The following is a 9,276-nucleotide window of genomic DNA, read 5'->3' on the forward strand; positions in this document are numbered from 1 at the left end:
CACACACACTGATTTGGTTTGGTGCTTGTAATGATCTATATCACACTGCCAAACACACAATATTGATACTCGGTGCCCATTTCTGCCTCCAGGAGGCATATAGATGAGAAATAAGCGAGACAGAAGAGAGACAGACCATAATGGAAAGAGAGATAAACAGAAGAGAGAATCTCATGAAGAAGTGGCCGGGTTATATTTCACCACAAAATCAAAAAAAAATAAAAAAATGAAAAAGAGAAAATGTGATTTTGAGAGTTTCAGAACTATTTCTGTGAAAAATAAATAAAGGTCCATTTATATATAATACATAATATCATGATTTAAGAATATATATAAAAAATGACCATGGCCCAGATATTATTTTGAACATTTTAATTGGATTTTGAGGGTAGAACATAATGTTGACATTAAATAAAAATAGCATTAAAATGACCCTAATGGCGCAAATATTATTTTGAATATTTTTAATTGAAATTTAAGGGTTGAACATATCGTCATGATATTAATAAAAAAATAAAATGGGCTCTAAAATTACCATAAATGGCCCAAATATTGTCTTGAATAGTTTATTTGGATTCTGAGAGTTGAGCATATTTTCATGATATCTAAAAAAGATAGAAAGAACAAATAAATATGGTCCTAAAATGTCTATAATAGCCCAAATATTATTATATAGTTTAAATATAGTTAGTTTTGGGGGATTTTGTGGGTTGAACATATCGTGATTTCAAAAAAGACAGTTAAAATGACCATTTTAACATAAAAGCCACATAAAAATAAAAAAAATTAATAAAAATGGCCCTTAAAATGACCATTTTAAGATATATATAAAAAGGCCCTTTATTTATTTATTTTTTATTTTTATTTTTTTGGATTTTGAGGTGAAATATGAGCCGGATGTGCTCTTGCCAGACAAAGATGTTTGTATGTTTGGCTTCTCCTCATCTCTGCACACCCTGATCTGTCATGGCCACACGTTCACGTCCTCATCTGTACAGAACAATGTGTAAAAATACAAATAAAAGCTAAAATGAAAGAAAAGAAGATAACAAAATAGTTACTACAGTATTTCACAGCAGGAGCGTTTAGGTTTGAATCTCAAAAACTCATCCATTAGCAAAAACTTAGATTAAAAAATAATATAAACGCAGATATGATATGAAATATGATTCTATGTCTGTTAAAAAGGGAAGAAAATCCATGAGCAGAGCACTGTGACCTGCGTCCTGAGACCAGCACACACACACACACACACGACAGAGAGGATTATGGGAGATTGTGCTGTATGCAGAGATGTTCTCGTCACAGGTTTACGCTCATGGTCTTATTACTGTATTTATGGAGTCATGTTAATAAATCCCCTCTCCCTCCTTTTGTTCTGAGGTCAAAGGTTACTCTGGACGTTACGGTGGAGCTGAACATTGTTTATTAAACAGTTCAAAAGATTCATTGTCTGCTGTGATCTTTTCACACACATTCATGTGCAAACCAACACAATGGCTCTTAGCAGATCACTTATGAGTACAAAACTAATTTGGATAAAAATCTTTGTCATATATTGCTATTAAATATCAAAACTATACTGCATATTAATATTCAGTACTGTAAAAGATTATTAAATCAGGCCCCTCCCCTCTCCATTGAAGAATTGAAGACCCAACCACGACAACCCAACCTTATTTTTAAATTTTTAAAATAAATATACGCAATAAATAATAATAAAAACATAACAATAGGTTAAGCATTGTGAAATGTAGTTTTTATGCAAAATACCAAATAGCGCTAGAGAAACTTTGCATTGCATTTTTATTTTGCATCTACCACATATATCATTGTTTAAACAACACAAGTAGCCTACAAACAATTTCATAGTGATGGAAGTTTTATTATTATTATTATTTGAATGTAAAAAGAATGTTTGCTGGGTATTTAAAATCAGATTCATTTAATCATGTACTATTTCTGCTGCTACGCTGTGAATCAGAATCACAATCTACAAAAGCCTAAAAATAATAACTATTTTTAAAACAGCGTATACTTTTAATGTTTAATGTTATCAACAGAGATGATACATGCAATATTTAAATATACGTTCCCTTGACAGATTCCTATCCAGTGTGCATTTAAACTAATGATAGCATGATATATAGGGGTAAGCTTCGAGACCACAGTGACACACGAAATACAAGTGTGGCCTACATGACGAGCTTGTTGATATAGTGTGGGATGAATGACTTAGATCTGATCAAAATCTGATATCACTGGTTAAGTCATTTAATATCAACCTAACTGTACTGGGAGACATGGATACATATACTCTTTATTTCCTTCTTTTACATGCACAACATGTGACAAACGCTTAAAATACAATGCATATTATACAGAATTAGATCAAACAAAAGGTGTCTATGGGAATGGAGCTAGTGAAAAGAGTATATGAAGAGTTCAGATGCAAAAGCCTTTATTATTATTTTTTTTTCTTAAAATGTTCCTTTTACAGTAAAATTTACAGTAAAAATTACAGTATTATTTGTTATTATTATTATATTTTTCTTATTTTATACAGTGAAAACATACAATAGTATTATTTATTGTGTTGTTTAATATTTTCATTTACTATTAACAATAGAAATTAACAATAAATTAAAATAAATAAAAATTATTATTATTTTTTTTTTTAATATTAAAATTTTAATTGCGATGTCCAACAGAAATGCAAACATGGCTAACTCACACAACTTAAATAGATGAAAACTCTGAAATAGATTAATGAAGCACAATGAATTTCTGAAAATTCAGAAATTTCAGAAATTCAGAAAGGAATCACGAATCCCAGCATGGCCCAAATATTATTTTAAACATATTTAATTAGATTTTTTTGTGGGTTGAACATAGTCATGATATAAATTTATAAATGCACTAAAATGACAATTTTAAGATATTGGTTTACGCTCATGGTCTTATGTATTTATGAAGTCATTACATATGTAACCACGGTTCCCTGAATAGGGAGCGAGATGCTGCGGTGACATCACCGTATGGGAACACCTTTCGGTGTGTCGAATGTCTGAAGCCCTATACCATCCCGCCAATTTTATTGGCCAAATAGCGCTTGGCACCGCCTTACGCATGCATACGCATAGGTGCTCAAGGGCACCTAAGGGCACCTAAGCCATTGGCTTAGGTGCTCAAGGGCACCTAAGCCAATACCACGACTTAGGTGCCCTTGAGCAAGGCATCGAACCCTCAACTGCTCCCCGGGCGCCGCAGCATAAAATGGCTGCCCACTGCTCCGGGTGTGTGTGTTCACAGTGTGTGTGTGTGTTCACTGCTCTGTGTGTGTGCACTTCGGATGGGTTAAATGCAGAGCACTAATTCTGAGTATGGGTCACCATACTTGGCTGAATGTCACGTCACTTTCACTTTCACTTTCACTATACCTGAGTGCCGCGCGCTATTTGAACTGAAGAAAATGCTATCAAGGTACGGAACGGCCGTGACCGCAGCATCTCGTTCCCTATTCAGGGAACCGTCGTTACATACGTAACCTAAATGTTCCCTTTCATAGGTCACTTCGATGCTGCGGTGACGTCACCGTATGGGAACCCTATACCATAACGCCTGACGTACCTGATAGTTGGGATCCAAGGAAAGCATCTGCTCAAGCGGAGAGAACCCGGGAGCCAGGAGCCATCCTCACATCCAGACTGTAAAACTTGACAAAAGTGCTCGGTGAGGACCATCCTGCCGCAGCACAGATATCATACATAGAAGATCCACTGAGAAAAGTTTGCGATGAAGCCACTGCTCTCGTGGAATGAACTCTAATTCCTAAGGGCGAAGCGAGTCCACGCGCCTCATAGACTAAAGATATAGTCTCCACCAACCAATAGGACATGCGTTGCTTTGTGACAGCATGGCCTCTATTTTTGTGTCCAAACAGACAAACAGCTGGTCGGACTCAAGCCATGGAGCTGTTCGATCTACATAAGTCTTCAGCGCTCTGACAGGGCAAAGACTCAGATCTCCTAGCCCCGCCTCAGCAGGGGGTAAAGCTTCCAAGACCACTTGCTGAAAGTGAAAAGGGTTTGAGGCGACCTTAGGGACATAATTAGGCCTCGGTCGCAGCAGTACTTTCACAAACCCTGGTGCAAAGTCCATGCAAGTGGGCGAAACAGAAGAGCCTGCAAATCCCCAACTCTCATGAGGGAGGATAAAGCCACAAGAAGAACTGTCTTTAAAGTAGGATTTTTTTTTTTTTTTTACAATTTCCAAGGGCTCGAACAGATGTTCTGATAGACCTTGCAACACAATGAATAAATTCCATGAAGGAACTCATGCAGGGCGGGAAAGGCCCTAGCCATCGTTAACCCTGTAAGCGAGAGACCAGCGGATGATGGCCTACTGAAATACCATCTATATATACATGGTTAGCTGAAATGGCTGCCATGTAAACTTAAAGAGTGGCTGGTGTTACTTCATCAGAAAAACGGTCTTGAAGAAACTCCAGTACTGAAGCCACAGGGCAGTAAACTGGATCTAAATTATGAATTCCACATCAGGCAGTAAACAGTTTCCATTTGTAAGCATAAAGCGTCTAGTAGAAGCTGTCCTAGAATTCATTATAGTCTTGGTGGTTCCAAGACCGGGACATATTAACTCACTCCGCTCAGAGGCCACGCCAACAGCTTCCATAGATCTGGCGGAAAACAACGGAAAACAACGGGGTGAAATGTTTTGGCTTTTCGTCCACCACTGAAAATGGGCGCATGTGAAGCAAGCCCAGACGGATTACAGGGGATGCCGCTGCCATTAGACCAAAAAGTCTGAGGCACAAACTCACCGTCACTGCGCGACCTGCTATGAAATGGCGCAGGCATGACGTGAGAGACTGAACTCGCGGGAGAGATAGTCTTGTTGTCATCGCGCGAGAGTCCAAGTCTATTCCAGAAGGTTATCCGCTGAGAGGGAATTAAAACGCTCTTCTGGAAATTTGTGCGTAAGCCCAGGCTGTTTAGATGATTCAGCACAAGATCCCGATGGGAGTGTGCTTGAGTCTGCGATTGTGCTAACACCAGCCAATCGTCCAGGTCATTCAATACGCGAACACCCTGGAGCCGCAACGGGGCCAGAACTGCGTCCATGCATTTCGAAAATGCTCGATGAGCCAAGGCTAAGCCGAAGGGAAGAACACAGTATTGATACGCTTTGCCCTCTAAAGCAAATCTGAGGAACTTCCTGTGTCTCTTGATGATCTGAATATGAAAATATGCATCCTTCAGATCGATCGTGACAAGCCAACTGTTTGGTTGAATCTGAGACAGAATAGACTTTACCGTTTACATCTTGATTTTGCTCGTCCTGAGTGCAAGATTCACACTTTTTTTTTTTTTACAAAATAGCGGCTGTAAAAACCTGACTCCATCTGAGAGGGGTGTACTTCTATAGCCCCTATTCCCAGCAGAGATGACATCTCCTGCCGCAGCACCTTGATTTCCTTTGGTTTAACAACCATGGGAAGATTTCCACGGCAAAGAGGTGGGCCTTTCTGAACTGAATGGTGTATCCGTGACAAATTGTGCGTAACACCCATAGTGAAAATGCCGGGCAAGCGCTCCCCTGCGGCCCAGAAAACGTAATGGTTTCCAAGCCTCTGCCTGCGGTTGCAGCGTTCCCACATGCATTAATGTCCAAGCACGGAAAGCTCACAGCGTCCGTAAGCAAGGAAAGCGCATGTGTCAAAGTCACTACGTTTCGTTGTGCCTAATCCTGAAGCGTATCCACGGCAGGATTTAATCCAACAAAATAAACATCGGGCCACGCCGCTAGCGAGATCACGGCTGCTGTGTGGGCCGTCATAAATGGGCCATCTTAGTCAGCCTTTTGTGCCATTCCTCAAACTCTGAAGGCTGGATTGTGCAGAGTGTCTGAGGGGGCGCTCAAGTGATAGCTCGATCCAATGATGCTCGTGGCGCCTTTTGCTGCAAGACAGTCAATGCTAGAGCGTGGGGACTGCAGTGAGAGGGTTGGATGTGCATTAGCGGTCCAACAGCGCTCTCCGGTGGAGGGCACAGTCCCTGACGAACAGGAAGGGAAGCGCATGCGTCAAAGTCACTGCGTTTCGTTGTGTATAATCCTGAAGCGTATCCACGGCAGGATTTAATCCAACAAGATAAGCATCGGGCCCCACTGCTAGCGAGAACGCGGCAGCTGTGTGAGCCGTCATAAACGGGCCGTCTTTGTCAGCCTCTTGTGCCGTCCCTCAAACTCTGAAGGCTGGATTGTGCAGAGTGTCTGAGGGGGCGCTCAAAGTGATAGCTCGATCCAATGATGTTCGAGGCGCCTTTTGCTGCGAGACGGTCAATATTAGAGTGTGGGGACTGCAGTGAGAGGGTTGGATGTGCATTAGCAGTCCAACAGCGCTCTCTAGTGGAGGGCACAGTCCCTGACGAACAGCAGAAGTATCAGGAATTGCTGTAGGGGGATTGAGGACGAGAGGCTTTTGCTGTCCAACTCAGGTTTTCTGTAATGTCGGCAAGACTAGCCAAGGTGGTGCTCGACCGTTAACATCCCCATCATAGAACGGTTCTCTGCTCGGGCAGTATGTTTGGTAGCACTTAGCGCCAAATCTGTTGCCCTCGCAGCTTTTTCACAGCCTCCGGTGATATCTTTCTCGTTAAGAACTGCCATCAAGTGAAGTAAATTTGCCGAAATTAGACGCGACACAACTCGACACGCCTTCGAGAGGGGGCGAGACTTTAGGCCGCGGCCAAGTTTGGCGCGATACATTCGGCTAGAGAGTTCGTCCACCGGCGGCATCGCTGTATAACCGCGGTCCGCCATGTCAGCAATGGTGGCGAAACCCACGGCGTTCATGACGCGCACTGATTAAGGCTGCTTCCAGGACCTCGAAACCTCTTGGTGGAGGTCCGTGAAGAAGGGTAGCGGCTCACGGGGCTAGGTAGGGATAGTTTATCCAGCACGCGGGTTACCACATTCAACACCTCACTGAGAAAGGGGAGGTGCGTTTCTCCTGTCCGCTCAGAGGGAGAGAACCGCATATGCCGGCCAGAGCATACTCTGAGTCCGAAGCCGTGGTGGACAAACATAGTTTGTAAAAGCAAATCTGCTGATTTAACACAGTTGAGTGGAGGAGAGCGAGCGAAGTGAAAAAACTCCAGCGCATCACTGTCCTCATAGTCCAAGCCGCACACATCGCCCCAAACCACCGCCTCGTGCGGCGCCTCGGCGACCGCAGAAGCGTAACGGCGGGGGTTAGACGCGGGGTGACCTAGGGAAAATACACTTCCGAGCGCAGAACTGTAGCCGCAGGCTATCACAGAGAGAACATGTAGAGAGGCTGCTAACAAACCTCTCATGTGTGCCTCCCCGTGATAAACCCGTTATACGGCTCTTACCTTACGTTGACTCATCGCGTCCGCGAAGAGGAGTTAACACTGCTCGAAGAAAAAAACGCTGAGAACGCGAGATGGTTTCCTTAGGGCACAGATGATTCGCTTTCCTGAAGGAAATGAAATCTGAGCGAAATACCGCGCGGCACTCAGGTATACTATGCGTACGCATGTGTAAGGCGGTGCCAAGCGCTATTTGGCCAATAAATTTGGCGGGATGGTATAGGGCTTCAGACATTCGTCACACCGAAAGGTGTTCCCATATGGTGATGTCACCGCAACATCGAAGTGACCTATGAAAGGGAACATATTAATAAACCCCCTCTCCCTCCTTTTGTTCTGAGGTCAAAGGTTACTCTGGACGTTACGGTGGAGCTGAACATTGTTTATTAAACAGTTCAAAAGATTCATTGTCTGCTGTGATCTTTTCACACACATTCATGTGCAAACCGACACAATGGCTATTATTACTTTAAGCTCTTTAAGCTCTCACTTATGAGTACAAAACTAATTTAGATAAAATCTTAGTCATATATTGCTATTAAATATTAAAACTATACTGCATATTAATATTCAGTAATGTAAAAGATTATTAAATCAGGCCCCTCCCAAGTTTCAAAATTAATATACACACTAAATAATAATAAAAACATTACAATAGGTTAAGCATTGTGAAATGTAGTATTTTATGCAAAATACCAAATAGCGCTAGAGAAACTTTGCATTGCATTTTTATTTTGCATCTTCCACATATATCATTCTTTAAACAACACAAGTAGCCTACAAACAATTTCATAGTGATGGAAGTTTTATTATTATTATTATTTGAATGTAAAAAGAATGTTTGGTTTGCTGGGTGTTTAAAATCTTCAGATTGATTCATTTAATCATGTACTATTTCTGCTGCTACGCTGTGAATCAGAATCACAATCTACAAAAGCCTAAAAATAATAACTATTTTTAAAACAGCGTATACTTTTAATGTTTAATGTTATCAGCAGAGATGATACATGCAATATTTAAATCTATGTTCCCTTGACAGATTCCTATCCAGTTTGCATTTAAACTAATGACAGCATGATATATCTATCTATCTATCTATCTATCTATATATATATATATATATATATATATATATATATATATATATATATATATATATATATATATACTTTTATTTCCTTATGTATTTTATTTTAATTTTTTCTACGTTTATTTTTTTTATTTATTTACACATTTATGTGTTTCCACTTTTATTTATTTTTACATTTATGTATTTATTTTCGTATTTGATTCTTTATTTATTAATTTCTACATTAATTTATTTCTCCATTTCTCAGTCCGCAGGGTAATGATGAGTGCGTGTGTGCGAGTGGTAAGCTTTGAGACCACAGTGACACACGAAATACAAGAAGTGTGGCCTACATGACGAGCTTGTTGATATAGTGTGGGATGAATGACTTAGATCTGATCAAAATCTGATATCTCTGGTTAAGTCATTTAATATCACCCTAACTGTACTGGGAGACATGGATACATATACTCTTTATTTCCTTCTTTTACATGCACAACATGTGACAAACGCTTAAAATACAATGCATATTATGCAGAATTAGATCAAACAAAAGGTGTCTATGGGAATGGAGCTAGTGAAAAGAGTATATGAAAAGCCTTTATTTTATTTATTTATTTTTTCTTAAAAATGTTCCTTTTACAGTAAAAATTACAACAGTATTATTTGTTATTATAATTATTATTCATTTTTTTCTTATTTTATACAGTGAAAACTTACAATAGTATTATTTATTGTGTTGTTTAATATTTTCATTTACTATTAACAATAGAAATTAACAATAATTGAAAT

General features: G+C 40.0%; 1 protein-coding gene across 1 annotated transcript in view; it reads left to right on the plus strand.

The window, feature by feature from the left end:
- Window positions 1–1,445, plus strand: part of arhgap39 (Rho GTPase activating protein 39) — a 51,365-nt gene extending 49,920 nt beyond the window's left edge. The window contains 1 exon segment of the mRNA XM_042746377.1: window positions 1–1,445. This exon segment is cut by the window's left edge and continues 907 nt beyond it. The gene's annotated coding sequence lies outside the window, so the exon portion shown is untranslated.
- Window positions 1,446–9,276: the final 7,831 nt, after the last annotated feature.

This window comes from Cyprinus carpio, chromosome B20 (assembly GCF_018340385.1).
Source record: "Cyprinus carpio isolate SPL01 chromosome B20, ASM1834038v1, whole genome shotgun sequence".
Taxonomy (NCBI): domain Eukaryota; kingdom Metazoa; phylum Chordata; class Actinopteri; order Cypriniformes; family Cyprinidae; genus Cyprinus; species Cyprinus carpio.